Raw genomic sequence first — 24,482 nt, forward strand, 5'->3', positions numbered from 1 at the left:
AACAGTTCATGTCAATGTTGGTATCATCATGGCAAAACATAAAAAAAGCAACTCATCTATTTCCTATGTAACAGTCATACACATACTGAAGGGAAGGAACTGATGGTGTGGCTCACCAAGATAGGAAAGCAATTAAGGAAGTGCAATGTATCTTTGAAGAAAAATCGAGCCAGAATGGCAAACCAGAGTGATAGCTATCTCATAGCAAGTTGCGATGAAGGTCTTGATAGGACCGAAATGCATTGGGCAAGGTTCACTATAACTAATGGATTGATACCTTGAATATTCATGGACTATTTTTTCAAACTACCATGTACTAATTATCAAACTTTTTAAACCCTTTAGGGGTTCTTGCTGTGCGCAGGGGGACGTCCCCTACTTCAGGAGATGCTTGCCATATTACAATAAACCTTTTGCCAGGCCCAAACCTTACTTTTTAATACATTTAAGCCACTCCTAGGGTAAGCTCTGGACAGCCCAGAGGGCAAGGTACAGTGTATTTAAACAATGAGGTGTGTATCTTTTAGTTTCACATGTCCTTGTAGTGAAAATATCTCAAATTAGCTGTTCACTACAGCAAAGCCTGCCTTTCATATAGGCTAAGATTGGAGTTACCTTATTACATGTAATAGATAATAATTTCAAAATGGAGGCAGATAACCAGTTCATATTTGGTGTCTGAAATTGTAATGAAAAATCCTCCCTCATGGTGAAGTTGGATTTTAAATTACAATTTGTTCCTGTGCATTTCATAAGTTAAAATCTTAATCTAGCACAGAGAGCTAAGAACTGAAAGCTATGTTTTCTCCTAGTCTTTATATTATCCTGATGCTGCTAAAAAAAGTTTGGTAAGGTAGAAATAAATTCTTATTATTACATAGAATACTAACCACTGTGTTATGTTCTGAATCCCGAGATTGCGCTTTTTTAGAACAAGCACTCTTAATGCCTACCAGTATGGATTACATGTACATCCTACACCTTGTAGCCCCCTTTGCCTTATGTAACATTTTCTATACTCTGATTTACACAAGTATGATTCATTATCTCTGTATGTGTGTGATGTAAAGTGCTGCAACATCCTACCTACACCGGTATGAGAGGTGGTATAAAACAAATGAAATACATGTGACAGAGCGGCTATAGAGTGATGAGAGGCACTGTTTGAATGTGATAGTGAGGAAATCATTGAAGAGCCCCAACACAGTTTGTCATAACCTGATGCACTGTAACATCATCATTTAGCAGGCTTTAAAAGCTAATCAATTGAACATATAATGACAAATGTGTTGTAGAATGCATAATTTTCCCCAAAGCCCCTCTTTGTAGCAGGCAGGCTCGCTAGCTGCACTTGCTGTGCACCGTGCTGCTCTGACAAAACTTGGCTGGGCTCCTTTTATTTCCCAGTCTGTCCCTGCCCAGAGAAGGTGCATCATATTGCTAAATAGACCACTACAGGCATACAGGCCAATTGACCATATTCAGAATGTATCCCAACTGAAATTGCCTCTGCTTCAATAGACGTGAGTAGGGGAAATACTTTCTCCCAAATATTTGTTTATATCTCTGACTTTCTTCTTCCAAAATGTATATGTATGCATTTATGTGAAAAAACTTTCTCAGATCTTATATACCAGAGATCGATTGAGAAATGTAGAATCTGACCTGAGGATTCAACTTTATGAAATAAAGCCAAACATTAAAAGTTAGTCACTAAGTTATTGCACCAATCTTCCCATTAAATATTTGCGATTTTTGCACATTTTTTCAATAAAAATTAATGAAATCTTTAGTAATTTGAGAATTTGTTTGGTGCCTACTTGTTTGTGTATTTTTTGTGAATTACTGTTTTAATGTTTGAAATGGAACTTGTACTCATTGTTTGGGGGTCTCTGACTTCCAGTAGTGATACAGTGGGGGTTCTCAGGACCCAAAAGGTTGGAAACCACTGTCTTAGAAAGCCACATGCAATAGAGAGCTTAGGTGTGCCTGGATGGGCCATTACTGGCAGAATGGGAGGGCAGAGCTGGGTACAGCCTTAATTACACTTGAATAGGTTGTGTCCTGCCTTCGCACAATGGGCTACATACCCCTGTAGTTAGTCTAGAGCCAGGGCAGGGAATGCAAAAAGTCTGCATACCTCAAAGAGAAACCTCTAGCAGCTTCTTATACTTCAAAGGAAGGGCATGGTATAAATATTAGACATCAGACACTAACACTTTAGTACACTTCTGGACCTGTGGATGCTTGGCAAAGATAGGACCACTGTGCTGATGAAAGGACTACCACTCTGCTGGACGGCTGCCATGCTGGACCACTGCCTTGTTGGACTGCTGCCTTGCTGTGCTGACTGCTGCCTGCTGCCCTCTTGCCTGGGTGAGAAGGACTGGACTGGCAATTGTTAAACCTAGGACCCCTGAATGACTCCAAGTGCTAGTTGGCAAGCATCCTGAGTAGAGCCTCTGGGACTGAAGACCCCAACATCCTTGAACCCAGCATCTGAACTCTGACATCTGTGACTCCTACCCTGTCAAGTGGTGACACTCAGTCTGGGACGCTTGGAAATTGGGCCTGAAGGCGCCCTGCCAGTCCCCATCATTGGATCCAGCAGAACCAACGCATCACCTCTCCTGCAAGGTTTCTCTCAACATAAGGACCCTGTATCAACCTCGCAGCCCATATCAGACCAGCTGCTGTGCAAGGCTTTACGGGTGCAGGCTATCGCATAACGAATATTTAGACTGCGGCAGCCTTGATGACGATGCACGTTCTCGCATCGCAGCTTCACGGCTCCTTGGAAGTGAAGTATTGCCTCAACTGCGAGTGGCATCCTTGATGCCAGACTTTCAATAACAAGCACCCATCAATGGGATCCTCAACGCTGACGCACAACTTCATATTGCTGCTTTGTAGCACCTCGGAACTGAAGCATCACCGTGGCTGCTCGGTGCTTCCTCGCCTGCCGGACCTCACAATGCTCTGCTACTAGAATTTGAAATACTCCTGTACAGTGGGCCTGCCCGAGTCCCTGTAGTTGGCCAGCACTCCATTATTGTCAGCTTGAACTTTTGACTTTGTCCTGTTCTACCGCGACCAGATTTCCAAAGTTGGTGCTTTGCATATTTTGGGTGCTATTTTCACTGAAATCCTTACAATTCCATATCTATGGTCCTACGCATTGGATTTTTGTTGTTTGGACTTGTTTATTCATTAATGATTAATCTATTTTTCTAAATCTGGTGTGGGATCCTTTTGTGGTGTGTTTTCACTGTGGTACTGTTTGCAGTGTTGCACAAATACTTAACTAATTGCCTACAAGTTAGTCCAGACTGCTCTATGGCAAGCTGCCAGGGGGTTAAGCAGAGGTTATTTTAAGGTTTGCTTGCTACTTTCCCCTGACAAGAATTGGGATTTCTGTTGGAGTAGGGTTTTACCCTCCTCAATCAGCAACCAAATGTCTTACAGTTGGGCCTATGTTTAATGGCTCGTTATATGAAAATATTCAACATTTTCCAGATGCCAAATGGCTTTCCCCCTGCCATGTCCCATCCAGTCTTGGGATCCTCACTCCCTCTTTTCAAATGTTCTGGTGCTTTCCTCAGCCAATTAAGAAAAAGGGGCTTATAGGATTTTAGTGCCATATAATGGTGTGTGTTCTATAAAATAAACAGTTGTTGAGCCCGGAAAGCCAATCTGTGATTGTTTGTAAAAAGATGTGAGAGTGGGCATGATGGTTCGAGTTTTTCTGTTTCACCACTAGCATGAAATGTCTTATTCCATGGTGCATAATGATACAAAAAACTCTGGGGCATATTATCAAGCACGGCGTTAAAATTATCACTGCTTTAGCGGCAGAAAACTGCAGCTAAAGCGGAGATAATGGGCTTGATAATATGCCGCAGAGAATTCCCATAGAAGCCCATGTTGACACCAGAACATGGGCTTCAATGCGAATTCTCTTTAGCGGCAGTTTTCTGCCGCTAAGGCGGCAATAATTTTAACGCCGTTTCTTGATAATATGCCCCTCTGTCCTCAGATGTTTCACAATGGTCAGTTGCTATTATTACTTGTAAAAAAGATCACAACAGTACTTTATCAAAAGAAGACCTGATTAGGTGTTGGTATCTAAATTAATCAAATGCAAGTCTACAAGACGTCTACATTTTCTTCCAGTGAAGTCATCCTAACCTGTCTGCCTCGCTCTATCGGTCTCATTAAATGGATTGGGTCTGTGGGTACCCATTTGTCTAACATTAAATGTATGTAATGTTTGCACTGCTGCTTCTTCTCACAGTTATATACAAAGAAGAATGTTTTAGAAAAATATAAAAAAACAGAGCCTACTGATCTTCTTTGCATCAACAATGGCCTGATGCAGTTAAAATTAAGAAATCTAACCATTTTCCATCAAAATGATAAACAACACTAGTACATATATAGATAGCGATTTTAAAGATATATTTCCCCTTTTTTATATAGTAGAACCAAGAAGAACACTGCTTCTACTGTTCTACTGCTCTCGGTATTTTGTTTTACATAACAGCGCAGGTGCTTATTGACATGCAAGACAGCTGGTGATTATAATCCAGAAATGACACAACCAGGTACATTTTTCTCTAGAATATTCTTTAAACCTTTGCTTCATCTTCAAAATATATTAAGTCCACCGAAACCGGTTACAGGATGCTTGTTTCTGGTCCAGGGAAGACCTGGCTTGGCAGATCGGGCTGGACTGTTCCCGTGAGGGACAGGGTCAAGACTGATTTGTATATGGCTTTGTCTCAATTGGGGTGGCAAAGTGAGCAAAAGAACGATGATGGATGCAACCCAGATCTGTGACTGGGGGTGGGTGTCTGAAAAGTTTCAGCACTCCCTCCATCATCTCTTTGTGTTTTCTTTATAATCCACAAATGATAAAACCAGGTACATTTTTCCAAAGAATATTCTTAAAACCTTTGTTTCATCTTCAAAATATATTTAGTCAGTAACACACTCAGAGTTAATATAAGACCTGAGGATTGCTATTTACAGCCTCCCATTCAATAACTGAAAGACCAGGAAGCTCTTCAATGAGGCCTTCATGACATCACTATTATACTGTGGTTACATTTTAAAGGCCACTCTTTAGGTTCTTTTGTTAAGACTTGGCTACAGCCCACTCCAGACAGACCTATTGTTACCCATAGATACAATTAGAGAGGGATTTGGTTTCGCTCCGTGCTCACGATTGGATAGTTTAGTTTTCTTTATCATTAGTCTGCTATTTATTCAATAGTCTTTCTCCCTACTGTTGTGCGTGTCCCACCTTAGAGGCTTTCGATCTCACAGACGTCTGATTGTATGAGCGGTATCTTTCTACTGCCTATTTGAAGAGGCTCTTTTTCATTTTGTGTTAAACCCTTCATCTCAGTGCAAACACCTATTTGCTCTAGCCTCCTTTGTTCCTCCCTGCGTGTTCTGATTTCACTCCCTCATTCCAAGAAGTTTCCTGCCTCACTTTCCACTCTGCTCCTCATTCCACTCCCCCTTTTTTATTTTGTATGTGGGCCTGGCAGTTGCAAACGCCTGTCAGGTGGTTTGCTTTCATTGTTGGAGCTACAAGCACACTTTTTCAATTTCTTTGTAATTTTAGTTTGCTGGTATAACATGGCCAAATCTTAGAACAATGAAGTAAAAAAGGCAGGCACACACAATGATGCATGTGCATGCATACATTTATAACTTATATGTGCATGTCTAATACTGCAAACATCACAACCCACTTGTAATGAGGTACACAAAGGCTGCCGTCTTGGATTGTGCTTTCTTTAGAAGACAACTGTAAATAAATGGGTTATTATTTGGAAAGAATGTGAATCCTTCTCAAGTAACAATTCCAAAATCTGTCAGGCCCAATATATAATTTCACTAAAATAAACCTGGGCTCACACCCTGGTATCTATGGCAGAAAGCAGGCAGACTTAACTTGAGGAAAAGGGGTTTAGTATTTTCCAGTGACAAAAAAATTAAAAGTCAAAACACAACATAATAAAAATCTCACAACCAATTTCTTAAAATCTAGAACAATGTAATAATATCATTGTACAAAAAGTATTAAAATACTATCAGGAAAACTGTAGCCATGATTAAAAATAGTAAAAAAGCATCAAGAAAAAGAAAACAACCAATCTAAAGTAACTGTTTAACTGGGATCAAAGTGTAATTTCAGGCCTAGCACAATGGAGAAGACGTTGAATACACAAAGTGGGTCATCATAATTAGAACTCAATTTGAAAGTCAAACTTCTCCTACAGGGTAAGGGTGAAAGCTATATCAGAAAGCATCCATTGGAAGTTGGATAGTCTTTATAGGAGTACCTACGTGTGTCTCACGATTTTGATATCAAAAGAGGTGTTTGCCAAGGGTGTATTTTGGCCCCCTTTTTGTTCATATTATATATTAATGAATTAAACAAAGCCCTTCTGTCTACAGGGGTGGACTATCCGCACGTAGGCCGACGTGGCCTTCCTGTGTTACTTTATGTGGGTGACGCAGTCTTATATCTAGGACTGCGAGGGGGGCTACAAACCCTTCTTGATGCCTTTTCTGCTTTCATGGCCAATCGGGACCTATCCATTAATGATTTGAAATCCTTCATTATGCAAGTGGGGATACGCCCCAAAAAATAGTCTCAATTTAGGGTTGGTTTGGCCAAGGTACCACGTACAGCCATCTTCTCATTTTTGGGGGTCATCTTGGATGCGTGTGGAAAATGGGGCCCACTTATGCAAAGAAAGAAGGGGGATCTGACGCGGGTGAATGCAGCCATCTTCAACTTTGCATCTAAGTTAGGAAAGAGACCCATTGCAGCCCTGCTGAAGATTTATCAAGCAAAGAGTGTAGCAATAGCTTCCTATGGAAGCGAAATATGGGGGCACGTTTCCACAGATGATCTTCAGGTAATCGAGAACAGTTTTTTTAAACATTTACTGGGTGTTCCTCATGGCATATCTAATATGGTGGTAGACGAAGAACTTGGGGTGCCTTTTTTAAATGATATTCTGGCCCTCCGTCCGTTAATGTTTTGGTTAAAAACTTGGTTGAATAAGGAATTAACCCTGAGTCACATGATTTTAAAAGAGTGTATGTCCCTTGATCATGCGTTCGGCATCCCATGGCTCAGATATATCAAGGGCAGTTTTGAAAGGTTAGGCCAAGGAGATTTGTACACCAAGCCTGATCTAATAACTAAACAGGACGTGGGGATAATAAGGGAGTCTTTTGGCAATCTCAGGAAACTGGAAAGAGAAGAGCTGGAATTGTGTAAAACCAGTGTACGTAAACATATAGGTGCCGATTCCGATCCGGTAAAAAAAAATTGCGTATCCGTATATTTTCACGTACGAATCGTACAAGTACCTTACAAACAGCGAAGTACGATTCGTATGTGAAAAATACGTACGAATAGCGTCGGGAAAAGTGTACGAGAGGGACCTGGGAATTTTTACATCCGAATAGCGTTGGGAAAAGTGTACGATAGGGAGCCGGAAATTTTAATTGCAAATCGTAAAACAGAAGTCCGAGCGAGCAAGTACGATCCGTACCGCCCCTCCGAATACACAACTGCATGTAAAAGGCCCCGTACGGAGCGAATGCTGTAGCACACATGTACACGGGTAAACTTGTGCCCGGATACGAGACGTACAGCCCCCCCTCACCCGCATATGTCAGCACCGTACCCCCGTATGTCAGCACCGTACTCCCCCTCTGCACCGTACCCCAGGACCGTACCCCAGCCCCGCACCTGTACACACCGTACCCCCACACCATAGCCCAGCACTGCACCTGTACGCACCATACCCCAACACCGTAGCACAGCCCCGCACCTGTACGCACAGTACCCCCACACCGTAGCCCAGCACCGCACCTGTACGCACCGTACCCCAACACCGTAGCACAGCCCCGCACCTGTACGCACCGTACCCCAACACCGTAGCACAGCACCCTCACCCAGCATTGCGTATGGACAGACCGTACCTACGCGAAAAATGCTCGTACAGAACCAGGACACTGTAAAACAGCACAAGGAGGGTCAATTTGGCTCGCACAACACCACAAAACACGTCTACATGACAAAATACATCTCTATGACTGACCTGTAATTGTAATTGTAATTGTAAAAATCACTTATATAGCGCATGGCTACCCGTAGGCATCCCAGCGCTCTTGGCAACAGTGACCCTGGGCTAGTCCGATCTACATTCCTACTGCAAGCTAATTTCTGGGGAATAGGAAGGTTTTGAGTTTCTTCCTAAACTGAAGGAAGGTCTGTTCCTGCCTCAAGTTGCATGGGAGGGCATTCCATTCTCTTGCTGCTTGCAGAGAAAAGAGCCGACCGCCCGAGCGGGCTCGCTTTATCCTGGGAATGATTGCCAGGTTGTGGTCACTCGAGCGGAGATTAAGTTGGGGCTTATAGGGACTTATCATATTTTCCAAAATGGAAGGGCCTTCTCCATGCATGATCTTGTATGTGATGCATAGGGATTTAAATCGCACCCGTTCCTTCACAGGGAGCCAATGGAGTGATCTTAGAGCTGGCTTCGCCGACATATATCGAGTAGTTCCAGTCAAAATCCTGGCGGCATAGTTCTGAGCCACTTATAAGGTTTTAAAAGTGGATGCCGGTGCCCCAAGGTATATAGCATTCCCGTAGTCAATTTGTGATAAAACCAAGGATTGAACTACGGTCTTCTTTGCTTTTTCAGGGAGTTGGGGCAGGATTTTGCGCAGGGATTTGAGTATCCCATGACAAACTGGAGAGGTCTTTCTGGCTTGTGTTTCGAAGGACAACGCATTGTCGAGCCAGAAGCCTAAACTTTTTATTTCTGGTTTGGGTGGTGGTATGGCACCCATACAAGTGGGCCAAGCTAGACAGTCGGGGATATCCTGCTTTCCTAAGATCATCAGCTCGGTTTTTCCTCCGTTAAGTCTGAGCTGAGACGAATTCATCCAGTTTACTACCACCTCCAAACAATTAGCCAGATTGTTCGGGGGAGCATCTGTTTGTTGCAAGGAAAACACCAGCTGGGTGTCATCCGCGTAGCTTATTAACTGGATGCCAAACGGAGCAACTAGTTCCGCCAACGGGGCCATGTAGACATTAAACTGTGTGGGGCTAAGGGACGACCCCTGTGGTACCCCACACTGTGACGCTAACAGGCGAGAGCGTTGTTAGCCTCAAACACCTGAAAATATCTTTCCTCGAGAAAAGATCTCAACCACTCCATGGCTTTCCCGGTAACCCCGATGTTCCGGAGTCGAGACAGCAGCAGATGATGACTTACCGTGTCGAAGGCGGCGCTGAGGTCCAGAAGGATAATGGCCGCGCTGCCACCTGCATCCAAAATCCTTCTGGCCTCTTCTACCACCCTCAACAGTGCTGTCTCGGTGCCTTGTCCCTTCCTGAACCCCGTCTGGGATGGATGGAGAAGATTGTACTTCTCCAGGAATGCCGCCAATTGGATGTTTACCAATTTTTCGGTCAATTTCCCCATCCCAGGTAACAAGGATACCGGTCGATAGTTAGCCGGGTCTCCTGGGTCGAGGTTCGGCTTTTTAATCAGGGATCTAACCATGGCCACTTTCCATGCCTTTGGGACCGTAGCCGATTCCAGGGAGTTGTTTACCATCTTAATTACGGGTTCGCTGATGGTTGGAAGTACCTGGTTAAGTATTTTCATGGGGACTGGGTCTCATGGTGATCCACTTTTTATACTCCTCAACAGAGAGGGGAGAAGCTCTTCCGTGAGGGGGGCAAACTCGGAGAGTGTTGGACATTCACTTCTTTCCTCCGGGGGAGGTGCACTATGATGTGAGGCCGGGTCCGATACCGGCATCGTCTCAAGAATTTTATGTATTTTGGTCTGGAAGTAGTTCGCCATGTCATCACATCTTGTGTCCTGCTCGTCTGCTTTTACGGGGGGATCTGGGATTTTTGTCAAGAGCTTTACAATCTTGAACATTTCCCTGGGGGCATTGGCGGCGGATTCGATTTTGTTCGCAAAGAATGCAGTTTTAGTGGTAATAAGAGTGGTTTTGTATTTCTTCAGTGTGGCTTTGTAACTGGTCTTCCTTTCCACGCTAAAATCCTTCCGCCAGTGTCATTCTGCCCTTTTACATTCTTGTTTTAGTAACCTTAAGTCTAAGGTAAACCATGGATGTTTCAGCTCTCCCTTCCTAATTGTTGAGGGTTTTTTCGGTATAAGAGTATCTAGGGATTGGGTGATCCACTGATTAAAATTATTGACAGCCCCTTCCACATTAGGATTATCCGGTGGCTTACTGCTTTCTAACAGTCCCTTCCATTCGTCCACGTCAAGTTTTGTCCAAGGTCTTATTAGTCCTCTGTCTGAGGAAGTAGTAGTACTCGTCCTGGAAATTCTCCAGTGAAAAGGAATCACCGAGTGATCCGACCAGGGGACAGGGTAAGGCTCCAGGACTTTTATAGTCGCAATGTTAGTAAAAATGGGGTCAAGAGTATTTCCTGACTTGTGCGTGGGGCGCCGAACCTTAAGGTTAAGGTTATAGCTCTCTAGGTCATTTTCTAAGTCTTTAGCTGCCCTATCTCCTAGCTTGTTAAAATGGAGGTTGAAATCTCCTAATAGCAGGAAGTTCGTGACCGTACATACCCCTCCTATCACCGCCTCCAGCAAGCTTTCGTGAAATGTGCCAAGGGGGCCTGATGGTCGATAGATCAACATCCCTGCTATCGAGCTCTCACGTGAGGGATGGAGGGTGAAATGTGTACTTTCACATCCCTGAATCCTAGTATCCTGTAGTCAGCAGCTTATATTCTCCCTATGGATAATTGCAATCCCTCCTCCTACCCTCCCTGGACGGTCTTTATGCTGGCACATCCAAACAGGCAAACAGAGGCCCTAAACCACAACTACCTCTTATAACACACCCACCACAAATTCAAACCCAGCCACACCCACAAAAGGACCAATAAAAAGGGCCCACACACACAACCCATGAGCTTTTGCAACAGACCCACTGATGACAGACCCCACAGACAAACAACTGCACCTTACTTACACCTCAACTACACCTTAACTCCCACACCTTCACACAACCTCCTTCATAAACACCCCCTCTTCACATTCACACACACACCGTCACATTCAAACCCACATACCCACAACCATCCACACCCACACACCACATCATGGACACAGACAAGAATCCAAAGTTCACAAGGGCGGAGCTGTACCTCCTTGTCAAGGAAGTCATCAGAGTCAAGCCACAGCTGTTTGGAACATTGGTTTGACAGACCAGCATAGCCCAAAAAACCAGCCTGTGGCAGAGGATCGTCGACAAGGTGAATGCAGTCACGCCCACCCGAAGGACCAGGCATGAATGCCAATCCAGGTGGTACGATCTGCGCAGGGCAGTCAAGAGGAAAATGAATGAGGAATACGCCCAGAGTAACATCACTGCAGGTGGGCTGCCCCGCAGACCCGTACATTACCATGCCTGGGAGGAGAAGGTGATGGCCACGCTTCCGCTGGTGGGAGTACACGGAGTCGAAGGAGTCGCAGAGCCTGGTGAGTACACTAACAACTCACGTAACATGGGGGGAATGGCATCCACACCACAAACACACCAAATGCACGAAACTTACCCCAAGCCCTCACCGCACACAACCACACTCAAAAACCACGCTCATACCACTACCGTCTCCATGCCCCATTCACAAATAAAGGCAATGCCATGTCCCAGGCCACACCAACCACAAACCCAAGACTGGATGTCCGGGATGCTGGGAGGGTGAGGCTCACACAACACATTGTGCAACTCAGAAGCAGACACCAATGCCCACAGCCCATATGGCCTAGGTACATACCCATGCACCATGCCCAATGCACAGAGACTGGCAAAGTACTGATAAGGTAGCTGACACTTGGCCCTGGTGTAGGCAGCACAAGGCCCTCCTGTGACCACTGTACACTCAAACAACAACTCCACAAGCTCACATACCTAGCACAAGAACTCACACACACTGTCATGCCAGCATGCACCATGAGGGGACAGACACATCACCTGGGAGACCCAATGACAAATCACACTACACCCAACAGCAGGCCCGGTCACACACCCCCTCTCACACAAGCACACACCCCCGGGGCAGGCAACGGATTTACCCACTCTCACAATGGACATGTGACACAACAAGACCAATCCATAGCCAAATAAGCATCCAAGCCAAAAATCGACTGGTCAAACACTCAGGAGCACATGCCCATGTGTCCCCCGCAACATACCCATCCCCAAGTGTACATTGAGAGGAATCCCAGGCACATCCAACCACCTGGAGGAACTGTGACTACTTGAATATGCATGAAACATGGATGTGGCATGAAACAGCATTAACATTGTCTCTCTCTCACACACAGGGCAATGTCATCGCCCTCCCCCCAACAATGGGGGGGAACAATCACAGTCCCTGGCTCAGCATGAAGATGATCCCACCGGCAGCGACGACTCTCACCACTCCGTGGATGACCCCGACCAACCTTGCCCCTCTGGTGCCCAAGCCCCTGCAGCACCTGCGTCAGGTACATCTGTGCCAACCACCACCCTCATTCCTGCCACATCCCAGGAGACACCCAGGAGCCCTGCTCGCACTGAACAACACAGCCAGTCTGACCAGGAGGGACAAGGTTCTCCGGGCACCCAGGAGGAGGCAGACAACCCCACTAATGCCATCCCTCAGGGGTCCCGTAGACCTGATGTGCCCACAACAGCAGGCCAGGCTCGTGTGGGCAGGGGTGGTGGGAGTAGAGGCAGGCGGAGGCGAGAACCTGACCAGCCAGCTGAGGGAACCGGTATGTCACACATACGCCACATCCTGGACACATACCGGCGTGACACCAGGGGCATCAGCCAGGTAGTGTCGAGCCTCACAGACATCGAGGGGACCCTCGACGAGATGAAGAACCTGCAGGCCGAGCAACATGCCAGTCAACAACAACACCAAGGACGGATGGAGGCAAGACTGGCTGAGCTCCTGGCGGTGCAAAAGGACATGAGCCGTTCACTCCGTCGGATCGCCGACAACATGGGCAACTCTCCCTGTGACACCAGGCGAAGACCACCACCAGCCACAGGGAGGGAGGAGGATTCGTACGACGGAGCATCACAGACATCGTCAAGGCCTGCATCTGAGGGTTCCCCCAGGAAGGTGGGTCATCCACGGAAAAGACCGTGAGAGTCAGCGGACCATCCACATCTCCCAGGTCACCTGGCCTGGCACCTGGCCCACTGGCGCAACAGCAGCACCTCACCCAATGACATTCCCTGCCACATGGACTTGCTGGTCACAGTCTGACCAAGGATGACCAACACTGTGGTCTGGACTCTGATGACTCCAACTGACAAGGATGCCATCTCCCACTGTGAACTTTGGATTCTATGCACCCGGTAGAGCACCTTAGTACATATACCAAAAGACTTACCCCACCAAAAATAAAATCTTTTTCTGTCATGAGATGTTGCTGTCATTGGCATTAGTCCACAACATATATGCGTGTAAATGTCTAACTATGCCTGAGTGTTGAACTAACTCCACCCATCCATACCCTGGGATCTGAGTCTGGTACAGGACACACATGGGTCACAAGTTATCATTCAATGCAGACATGGAGCACAACACTCACCTGTGATGGCCTCAAGCTGCTGAGGGGGTGCTTGCTAAACTGTGCGGACACACCTATTTGGAAGAGTAACATTAAGGCGTAGAGGTCATGCCTCATTTGGAGGTTCCCTGGGAGGGAGTCCCAGGTATGTGTTCCCAGGTGGGAGAACTATGTCCTACATGCTGGAGTAAGGTGGATCTGAAGAATGGTGGCCAGGTCAAGGTTGGATGCACGGAGATGGCACTACAGGGTCTCGGATGACAGTGGTACAAGGTTGGTTTTGGGTCAGGGTTGTGGCCTGCCTCCTGAGTGTGGGTGGGGAGTCTGAAGGTCATCCTGCAGCACACAGTGATCCATTGCAGCTACCTCTGCTGGACGGTGATGTGGCTGGGGCGCGGGATGTTGCAGCTGAGGTGTGCAGATGCAGCCTGGATGTGGACAAGTGTCCCGGGAGTTTGGATGTGGCTCCTCCGTAGAGGGCAGGGCAGTATTTGACATGGATATTGTCGTGGACCTGGGGGATGGTCTGTCTTTCCTTGGAGTGGATCTATCTGGGGATCATGTGCATAATGCAGAGGGTGTTGCAGTGTGAGGTACAGATGCTGGTGATTAGCATGGCAAATGTGAGCAAGCAATCCATGATGCGCCAACATCTTGTGTGCGTGGACACTGGGTGCCTGTGCGGGGCTTCTGCGGGTGGGACACAAGCAGTTGACCCAGCTGTAAGGGGACAATCCTCAGATGTTGACCTCAGTCCTGTACAAGTCCAGCCTCAGGTGGCTGCTGTTCTGCCATTCATCTATGGATCTCATGCAATCCTGAATATTGGAACTGGAAATGTCTGCGTCCTTGGTGAGGGTGAGGAGCGCCTGGCTGTCAATGGCATACGAGTTGATGATGAGGTTGTGTGCGCATGTGATGGTGGAGAGGGGTGTCCTGGACACATTGTAGATTGACACGCTGAGAGATGATACCTGTGCCATGTGCCTCACGACTACAGCATACTACATGCAGAAGCATTGAGTCCCACTCCCATGGCCTTGCAGGGGTACAGAGCCGGTGGGGAGTAGGAGGGACATGACCTGGTGGGTGTTACAGGGCCTGGAAGGCATGGCAGCGCTGTGTAGGCAGTCGGAGTTGCACACTCATCATGCAAAGGTGTTGTGTGTGCGCTTAGTGTATGCCTGAGAGCAGGCGGGAGATGTGTGGATGGACCTTGCTTGGAGGGTGGCTGCAACATCAGACTGTAGTGTGATGTGGGTCATGCAAGGACCTGAGGGTCGTGCAATGTGCATGTTGCATGTGCAGACGGTCCAGACTTTGGCACCGCGTGGACGCAACTGTGCCACAGACAAGCAGATGACAGCCAAATGAATGGGTTGAGGGAGGAAGGGAGGAACATCTTTGATGTGTGTGTGTTGCCAAATCTGGAAACTACGTGTGCCCTTGCTGCTGTGGCTGCAACAGCAGTCGGCATGTCCTGGGAACTATGCCACAATATCCACACAAAGACTAGGATGTCTGAAAGGACTACTGCAACAGGTGTATGTCAAGGAAGGAGTTACCGGTTTTCAATGGCACACCCAGAGACAAAGGATGCACAATCACCAAAGATGACTGACACCGGGTCATGAAACTGAAGGCCGAGCTGCGCACAGGAAACACACCCCAGAAGGTGTTGACGGCCTGTTGTGGGGACCAACATGCCAAAACACATACACAGCCATGGACATCATGCACAATAGAGAATCAAAAACATGAAGAACAGCATGCAGGTTGCTAATCTACACATAGACTCATATGCACAATCCTTGACAACCATGCCAGAGATGCCGCCTGCACAGTGGCAAGAGACCTGCATTGACAGAGATGAGGCACCTTGGAGGCTGAGGAACCCCTTTATTACTCAGGCTCACACCTATGCAAATGCATCAATATTAACTGACTCACAGGTCTATTAGATTAACATGTGGGAACTACACTGGACACCCCCTTTGCACCACAGATGCTGTAAATCCATCGTACTGGCACACAAGTGAAGGGGGTGAGCCAAACATCCCCTGCTGCACACGGAGAGGCTGCAATTCCCCATTGAGCCTCTTATGGGGATGTCCCGCAATATGTCTACCCGTGGCCTCCCGTATGTTTCCGAGGGAAGTTGTACACACATTGATGCCTTCATCTAAATCCACAATCCCATTACAGATGACTGTCACGAAGTGTGACTATCAATTCATGTGAGTCATGCTACATGTCATGTGCCCCATGTTGAGTCCACATGTATGCATAGTAAGAAAACCTGCACAGGAGCAGTGCCCACACATTCCAAACAACAACCACACCCAAATGCCTTGCTGTAATCCTTACCCAAAGGAGACTTTTCACCATGTCTGTGCATGTAACGCTGATTCAGCACACATTGCAATACTCATGAGGAATAGCAGGAGCACAACGATGCCACGAGCAGACAGCATGCGCAACTACCTGGGGATGAGAGACACACAAGAAGTCAGGAAAAACATAGTCATCCGCATGCATGGTCATGTACTCCAAATGACTAAGGTTGACACCATGCTAGTTGTCAAATCAGTGTGTCAGCTGAAATGTTTGGAATGACATCAGCACTCGAGTGACACATCAGAACACACCTCAAAGTCACTTAGCAAACAGTCAGCTGGACACACACATTGCAACACATACCACACAAGGCTCCAAGCGTGCACACTCAGACGCAGGAACTCACCATCATGAGAAGAAGTTGCGTATGAGCTGAATCCGGATGTCCTCCTCCTCCTCCTCCTCCTCCTCCTCACTTGCCTCGTGACCAAGGCCGTCATCCTCCACGGGTGGATGTTCCTGCTCATCGTGATCCAAGATGAGTGGCACAGCTTTCTCCACTGCCATGCTGTGCAGCATGCAGCACACGAGGAAGATTTTGCAGACCTTCACCGGTGCATATGGGAGGGATCCGCCTGTCTTGTGAAGGCAACGGAATCGGCTCTTCAGGAGGCCAAACGTCCTCTCAATCACTCGCCTGGTCTGCCCATGGGCGTTGTTGTAACGGTGATCTACAGCTGTTCTGGGGTTGCGGAGAGGCGTCACCAGCCATGGCATGTTGGGATAGCCAGAGTCCCCTACATGGAAACATCATGTAAAGAAGTGGGTCAGGAGATGCCGTCACATACTAAGACACCGCTAAATACTGGACAAACAGAGTCTACCCACCAACAAGACATGCTCGTTCGTTTTTCAGCTGCAGCATCATTTCTGGCACCCTGCTATGCCTCATGATGTAGGCATCGTGTGCTGACCCTGGAAAATGTGCACAGACATGGGAAATCAGCATGTTAGAAAGACACACCACAAGGGCATTAATGGAGTGATAATGTTTACGGTTTCGATAGGTTACCTCCTGTCCCTGTGGTGCTACCAAAGTCACATGTGTCCCATCAATGGACCCAATTACTTGGGGCATCCCTCCCAGGGCATAGAACTCACCCTTGATACCTGTCAACTGCTCACGAGTTAGAAAATGGATGAATTTCTCCAGGTGCTCCAACATGGCTTCTAAAACATCATGCAGGACACGGCTGAACATGTTCTGGGACATGCCACCCACATCAGCTATGGTGAATTGAAACGTACCGGTGGCAAAGCAATGTAGGGCTGACATCACCTTCATCTTGGGGGTCAGCGCAGTCGGATAACTGTGTCGCGGTTGGAGGTGTGGTGCCAGCCTGTTTGTCAGGTCCTCAATTAACTGTTGGGGGAATCTGTAGCGGCGTATGCAGTCACGTTCCCTCATGGCACCCAAGTCTGGCATTGGTCGGGGGAGAGGCGGTGCCCTGCAGAAATTTGGAAGGAATAACGAAGATTGAGTACATTACTACACCAATGTCAATGCACTGAGCACATGTTCAACAGCTAATACACATATGCTACATACAGAGTCTGTACTGTGCAATACAACCTGCACACGTATGCCAGCAAGGCGATACTCCTACCAAGAGCCAGCTACAAAGGTGGATTGTCAAGGTCTACATGACATGCCATGAAAGTAGCTGTGGGCCAGTGTGAGTGAACAGCCAGACAAATTACAGGAGTGACATACATCCACATATGTGCATTTGAAGGAAGTCATCTCATACAGACAGCTGGCGGCAAGCTAGACGCACAGGTCACATGTCAAAGGACAGACCACACACCTTGCCATGAAGGGGAACATGTCAAAAATGATCACACAGCAATTGAGACAGACTACGCAGGTATGTCCTAAGCTCGCAAGTCCCAGTTCAATGCATACAGACACACGTTACGTGTTATTCCACATGTGTCCTGGTGTGTGTAATAGTGTGACCTGGGCATCTACACACAGACACATGTTGGATGCAGCTACAGCAGATGCCGTTGACGGAACACCAACAGCAAGATCATGGGAACACATGACACACACATGACATAGTCACATCGTGGCACGCTGGTAGTGAGATGTCAGGTGTCATCATCTGTGTACCTGGCATCAGGGGACAGTTGCGGTTGGTGGTGACTGTGCCATGCCAGTGATGCAGTGCTTGACAAGTTTGAACTACATGCACACATGTAAAAGGTGTGAAGGGGAAGTGCGCCACATAGTGCCCCATCACACATGACATGTGTACACAGGTCATGACACAACTATTGGGTTAACACATGAGGAGACATGTGCCACATCACTGCCTGACACACCTAGGCCCAACACATGAAGGACTGCACTGACAATGACTTGATGTCCATCCTTGTGCGAGTCTGACACCTCCATTTTTTTCCTGTGCGCCTCCTATCACCAGTGTGAAATGCGCCGTACACATGCTCTGAGGGCGTGTGTACGGTCGTATCACTATATGGGGTTTGGGTAGGAGTAAGCGTGTGTGTATGGCCCGTAGCACTATGGTAGTGTTGCCGTAGGCGTACGCCATAGTGCTACAGGCTGTACCCGCGTGTGTACGGCCTGTAGCACTATGGTAGTGGTGCCGTAGGCGTACGCCATAGTGCTACGGCCCGTACCCGCATGTGTACGGCCCGTAGCACTATGGCAGTGGAGCCGTAGGCATACGCCATAGTGCTACGGCCCGTACCCGCGTGTGTAGGGGCCGTAGCACTATGGTAGTGTTGCCGTAGGCATACGCCATAGTGCTACGGGCCGTACCCGCGTGTGTACGGCCCGTAGCACTATGGTAGTGGAGCCGTAGGTGTACACCATAGTGCTACGGGCCGTTCCCGCGTGAGTACGGCCCGTAGCACTATGGTAGTGGTGCCGTAGGCGTACGCCATAGTGCTACGGCCCGTACCTGCGTGTGTACGGCCCGTAGCACTATGGCAGTAGAGCCGTAGGCATACGCCATAGTGCTACGGCCCGTACCCGCGTGAGTACGGCCCGTAGCACTATGGTATTGGTGCCGTAGGCGTACGCCATAGTGCTACAGGCCATACCCGCGTGTGTACGGCCCATAGCACTATGGCGTACGCCTACGGCAACACTACCATAGTACTATGGACCGTACGCACGTGGGTACGGCCCGTAGCACTATGGCGTATGCCTACGGCAACACTACCATAGTGCTACGGCCCCTACACACGCGGGTACGGCCCGTATCACTAGAGTATTGGTGCCCTAGGGGTACATGGAAACGCACCGTACCTCTGTGGGGATTTGAAAATTACAATGGGGACACATAGGGGACAAGTATTAGGGCCTCCATGCATGCTGGTTGTCATGGATACCCACTTTAAAGTTCACATTTTGCCATCATGTGGCCTGGAAAAAGCAGTTGGCCACATTATACATTGTTGCAAAGTGGTTGTTGACTTGACATCATGCAGCTAATTTGAAAAAATGCTAATGCTGTCACTGGTGTATGTTTAAAGGAATTGGAGGAAACGTAGGATGCAAATGAGTCTGACCAATTACTCTGTACTCCTGTTAATGAAATAGCCCAGCAAGGCAGATATAAGTCAGCCAGAACTCATGAGAGGGCACTTGCCTGCACAACCTTTGATTTGACAACACTGCTGCTGCTTGTGATTCCTCTGGCACCATGTCACGGACTGTGGAGAGGGCCCAGCCATTCACACAGGAAGAGAATGAGGCTTTGCTGGACGTCATCCTCCCACAGTTCCCCAGCCTGTATGGTAGACCAGGGGTGCAGTTGAGTGCCGACTCCGCTACCTTTGACTGTGCCCCTTCTTTTTGTGACTGGCACTTCTGGCATTGTGTCCAGGTGTGACAGACATGAAATGTTGTTTAGAGTGGGTCCCGGGGGGGGGGATGTCTCATGTCTGTCATGCAGAGCATGATGTGGATCATGTGTGCACTCCTCACTTGCATTGTGCTTGCTGTGACATTCACTGGATGCTGCGTGGCACATTCAGCATAGCTAATCCTCTTGGCCCTTCTTGTTCTATAGTCCTGAGGTGATTCAGTGTTCCCCCCGTGTGACAGGTGACTGTACCCACAGATGTGTGTGAGTTGAATGGAGCTGTGGTGAGAGTGTCAAAATGATCTGGACATTGATGTGTGTGAATGTTCCTTGTCATGTGGGTGAGTGTCTATGTGGAGTGTTGCACCACAGCTGCATGGAGGAGGCAACAGCTCTACCCATCTGATGTGAGAAGTGATCCGTGCTGTGTGTATGACTTGCTGGGCTAGCCCCACACCTGTGACACCCCCCAGGCAAGTGGCACATGTGCAGAGTGAGGTTTGTATCGGCTGTTGCCACTGGCAGGGGAATGATCTGTGCCTGTGTGTGTCTGTGTAGTCTGCTGATGTTGGGTCAGTGGCCTGGGGCATGTGACTGCTTGGAGGTGCTGGCCATCAACTTTGTGTTGCTTGTGATGCACAGTGTGTGCCATGATCAGGGAGTGTGTCGCACCCCTCATGCCACCTGTGTACTTCCAATGCCATGTAGTGCATTGGGCCTTACACACAGGCGAATGTCCCTATGACAAAGGTGCTATTATTTTGCAGCATACTATGCCCTGTCCAACAAATCAAGATGTTCTAATGTGTGTCTCTGTGACATGGAGCAGGTGTAGTGATCTATTTTCACTTTGGCATCCTCACAGGTAACCGCCTACGAGAAGGAGAAGATATAGAAGCGGGCCGTCAGGGCCATGATCTCCGTGGAGGGTCGCAGTTGGCGCCTGGCACAGGCGAGGAAACGCTGGCAGGACATCCGGTGCTGGACCTGGAGGATCACCCGGATCCTGCTGGGGGACTCACCAGAAGGCAAGAACCGCGGGCGCCGGCGCCTGACCCACCAAATGAAGCGTGTCCTGGCGGTGGTCTTCCCTGACATGGATAGGCGGTTACGGGTGAAGCAGCAGCAGGAAGGGGGCAGGTACATGTGTGTTTGTTGTGTGTCACCAGCTTTTGGAAGTGCTCAGTGGCATGGATACACTGCCAGGGTTAATATGTGCATTGCATATTCTGTTCCCCAAAGTCATCCGCTGCTGTTCTTCCTCCTTTCCCCTCCTTAACATGTGTTCCCTGGTCTGTGTGTAATCACTATTGCACATGGTCATCTAGGCTGGCAGTTAATACAAGTGCACATTGCTGTCTGCATCATGTGGGGGTGGGGTCGGAGACATGTGTTGTTACCTTGCCTGTGCCCTGTCCTGTTCAGTCATTTGCGGGTCCATATCAGTTGGCACTGATGCTGAGTCTCAACATAGGAGTGTGAGTTTTTAAATGAACAGACTTGCAGCATGCATGGCCGATGTTGTGGCCTCAGACATGATGTGCATGAGTGGGAGATATGCATAGTGCCGGGACGGTAGCTCATGTTACAGTCAGATAAATCCAGGACCATGGAGCAGTGTGCCCACTACAGTACCCTAAGACACCCTTGCCTCGGTATCATGTGTGTCATCCAACACTGTGCCCATTCTCAATGTGTTCAGCATAGTTTTGCCTCTGTGGCATTGTTCCCTGGCCTCATTTGTATTCATCTAAAGTGTGCTACATGTGCCCATTGTACAGGCTGACCCCATTTTGCTTGTGTATCCTCACACTGGCCAGTGCCTGTGTGTCTATGTACAACAATCTGTTGAGGTTCTTTCTCACAAATATGTGTTGGCAGCCTCACGAGGTGATGTGGAGTAAATTTAGGATTTCCTGATGCACTTTTTAGTAAACCCAGATGGAGAGGTGTCAATGCTTGAACTGTCTCAATCACATTGTCTCAGGTATGGGGTGTTTGTGCGGGCAAGGACTACATGTCCAAACCTTATGTCTCCTTGCCAGGTCTGACCAGTGTGTGATGATTGTCTGGACAGGCACTCAACGTGCAGTGACCCAGGCATGTTGTGCAGGGTGTCATGTTTGTGCTTTGCAGCATCTGTCACAAGTTAAAAAACATGTTTCCTGCTCATCCATTATTGGCACCGGTGTGTGCTCCAGATGCTATGTGGTTTGGTCTGTGTGTGCTGACATTTGTGTGGACATTCTTCGTTCACATCAGGGTGTCTCCTCAGTGCAGGTGCTCCTTATTCCAAGACAATTTCAGGGCCATTTGCTAATGCATTGTCCTGTGTCTGGACATGTGTGCCAATCCACATGACAGGTAGTGTGTCAGATGTGTTGCCAACTGTGTCATCATGGATGGCCATTTGACAGGTGGTATGTTTTAAGTTGTTATTCAAGAAATCATGTGCCCTGGCACTCACTACACTTGTCAACATGTCCCAATAGTTTATATGCTTCACTTTGATTTAGTGAAGGACAATGATGTGCCTGCATGACAGATGTCTCCCAAGGGAGTGCACAAGTACCACTTTTACACTTTTGTGGAACACGCTGGCACAATTAGAACATGGCCACATTTCTGTCCAATTTTGTTTAGGATTTATACATATCCATGTCCCCACAGTGTGTTAGCATTTGAGTTAGTCCTTGGTTGTTGCTGATGCCAACTGATGCCAACTTACCGGTGTCAAGTCATCCCGACCACCATGGTGCCATGTGTATGTGCTTCCTGATACCACATTTCTTCTTAACATTGGCTTCTTGGCATTAGGTGGGCAGCTCAAACAATGACTGTGTATATGTAGTTTTGTGTGCACCTCCTTGTGTGACTTCTGATATTCATGCACATGTGTGTTCTGTTCCACAAGTGGGACATTCACACATTCCAAATATGTCAATTGTGTACAGTTATGTGCTTCCCAATGGATCAGATAGTATAACTTTTGGTTTTATAAAGTACTCACAGGTCTATGAGTGTGGGGACCCCTTCAGCATTGGCATCTGTTATTTGGCATTGGGTGCACCAATACTATTTCTTTCACAGTGACCAGGAGGTGGCATGCCGTCATGGTCTGCCTGTGCTCCACTGTTCACAGACACTAGCTTCTCTGTATAATTGGATATCCAGTTATTTGCTGTGGTGTCCTGATTTTCATTATTTCAGGGGGCATGTTGGGTGAACCAACTGGGGAGTGCAGGGCTTACATATGTGCTGGGTATTCTAGATGTTCCTCATGATGCTTTTCATGATATGCACTGTGACCTATTTAGTTTGGACTCATGTGTCAGATGTACACAGGTGACTGATTATTTCCTGTCTCTTCACCTTGCCCACAGCATCATCGGGGGACACCGAGGGAGACACCTGCATGGACGTGGAGGAGGGATCCAGCACCAGTGCCACCACTCCTGGCGAGTCGGCAGCATCAAGTGGCACGGAGGGTGAGGGGAGTGCGCCGGAGGACCTGGGTAGTACCACCACCGACTACGATGCAGACGGGTCCGAGGCTTCTGTCCGTGTAGGGCAACAATGTGTCTCCTTCGTGCCAGGCACCGCACTCCCTGCCCCTGTCTCCCCTGCTGCCCTCACTGCCGAGTCTGTGGACATTCAGCGGCAGTTGCAGGTTGGCCAGACATCAATCCTGACTGTCCTCCATGGCCACACCAGACTGCTGACACAGATGGTGTCGTACATGGAGGGCATGTCATCAGCGATGTCTGACCAACGGATGTTGCTGCGGTCCATGGACTCGTCACTGACGGCAGCAGTGAGTCTCCTGCAGCGCTTCATCCCCCCACCTACCCCTGCACCATCCACACTTCCCACTCTCATTCCTGTCCCAAGCACACACACACCTTCCCAGGCAGGCACCACACCAGACACAGGCAGCACACCAACAGGGAAGGGCAAGCGCACACCTCCTGTCACGCACACTCAGGGGGAAGAAGGCACACCCACTGGGTCTAGGGCACACATGCAGACACGCAGCCACAGTCTGAGTCCGCATGCCTCACTCCCCAGTCCCTCCAATGTCACTCCCCTCGGCTCCCCTGCCCCACAGTCTGAGAAGGAGACCTACTTGGCTGTGCTGGGCCTCAGCCCCACTGTTTCACCTGCGCGCAACCGGGCAAGGCACTCCACGGGTAGGGGAGTTGAGTCCCCCCCTGTCCACCCCCTCCCCAGTAGCACTGCAACCCATCCCTCTGACCCCCCCCCCCCCCCCCCCCTTGGGGCCTGTGGTTCCTTCAGCTGCAGGGAAGATGCTGGAAGACCTTGCAGACGTGTGCAGCGCAATACTGACCTCCACCTTTGGCGCTGCCCCACCCCCTGTGGTGGAGTCGTCCGTCCCTGCACCCCCAACACCTGCCCCACCCCCTCCTGTCCCTGCGGTGCCTGGTCCTTACCCACATGATGCCTAGGGGTGGGCGGAATTTGCGTAATCGCGTTACGCAAATCTCCGCGAAACGGTAAAAAATCTCCGCGAACACGCAGAAATTCCGCGAACACGCGGAATTGCTTGTTC

The sequence above is a fragment of the Triturus cristatus genome, chromosome 8 (genome assembly GCF_964204655.1).
Source record: "Triturus cristatus chromosome 8, aTriCri1.1, whole genome shotgun sequence".
Taxonomy (NCBI): Eukaryota; Metazoa; Chordata; class Amphibia; order Caudata; family Salamandridae; genus Triturus; species Triturus cristatus.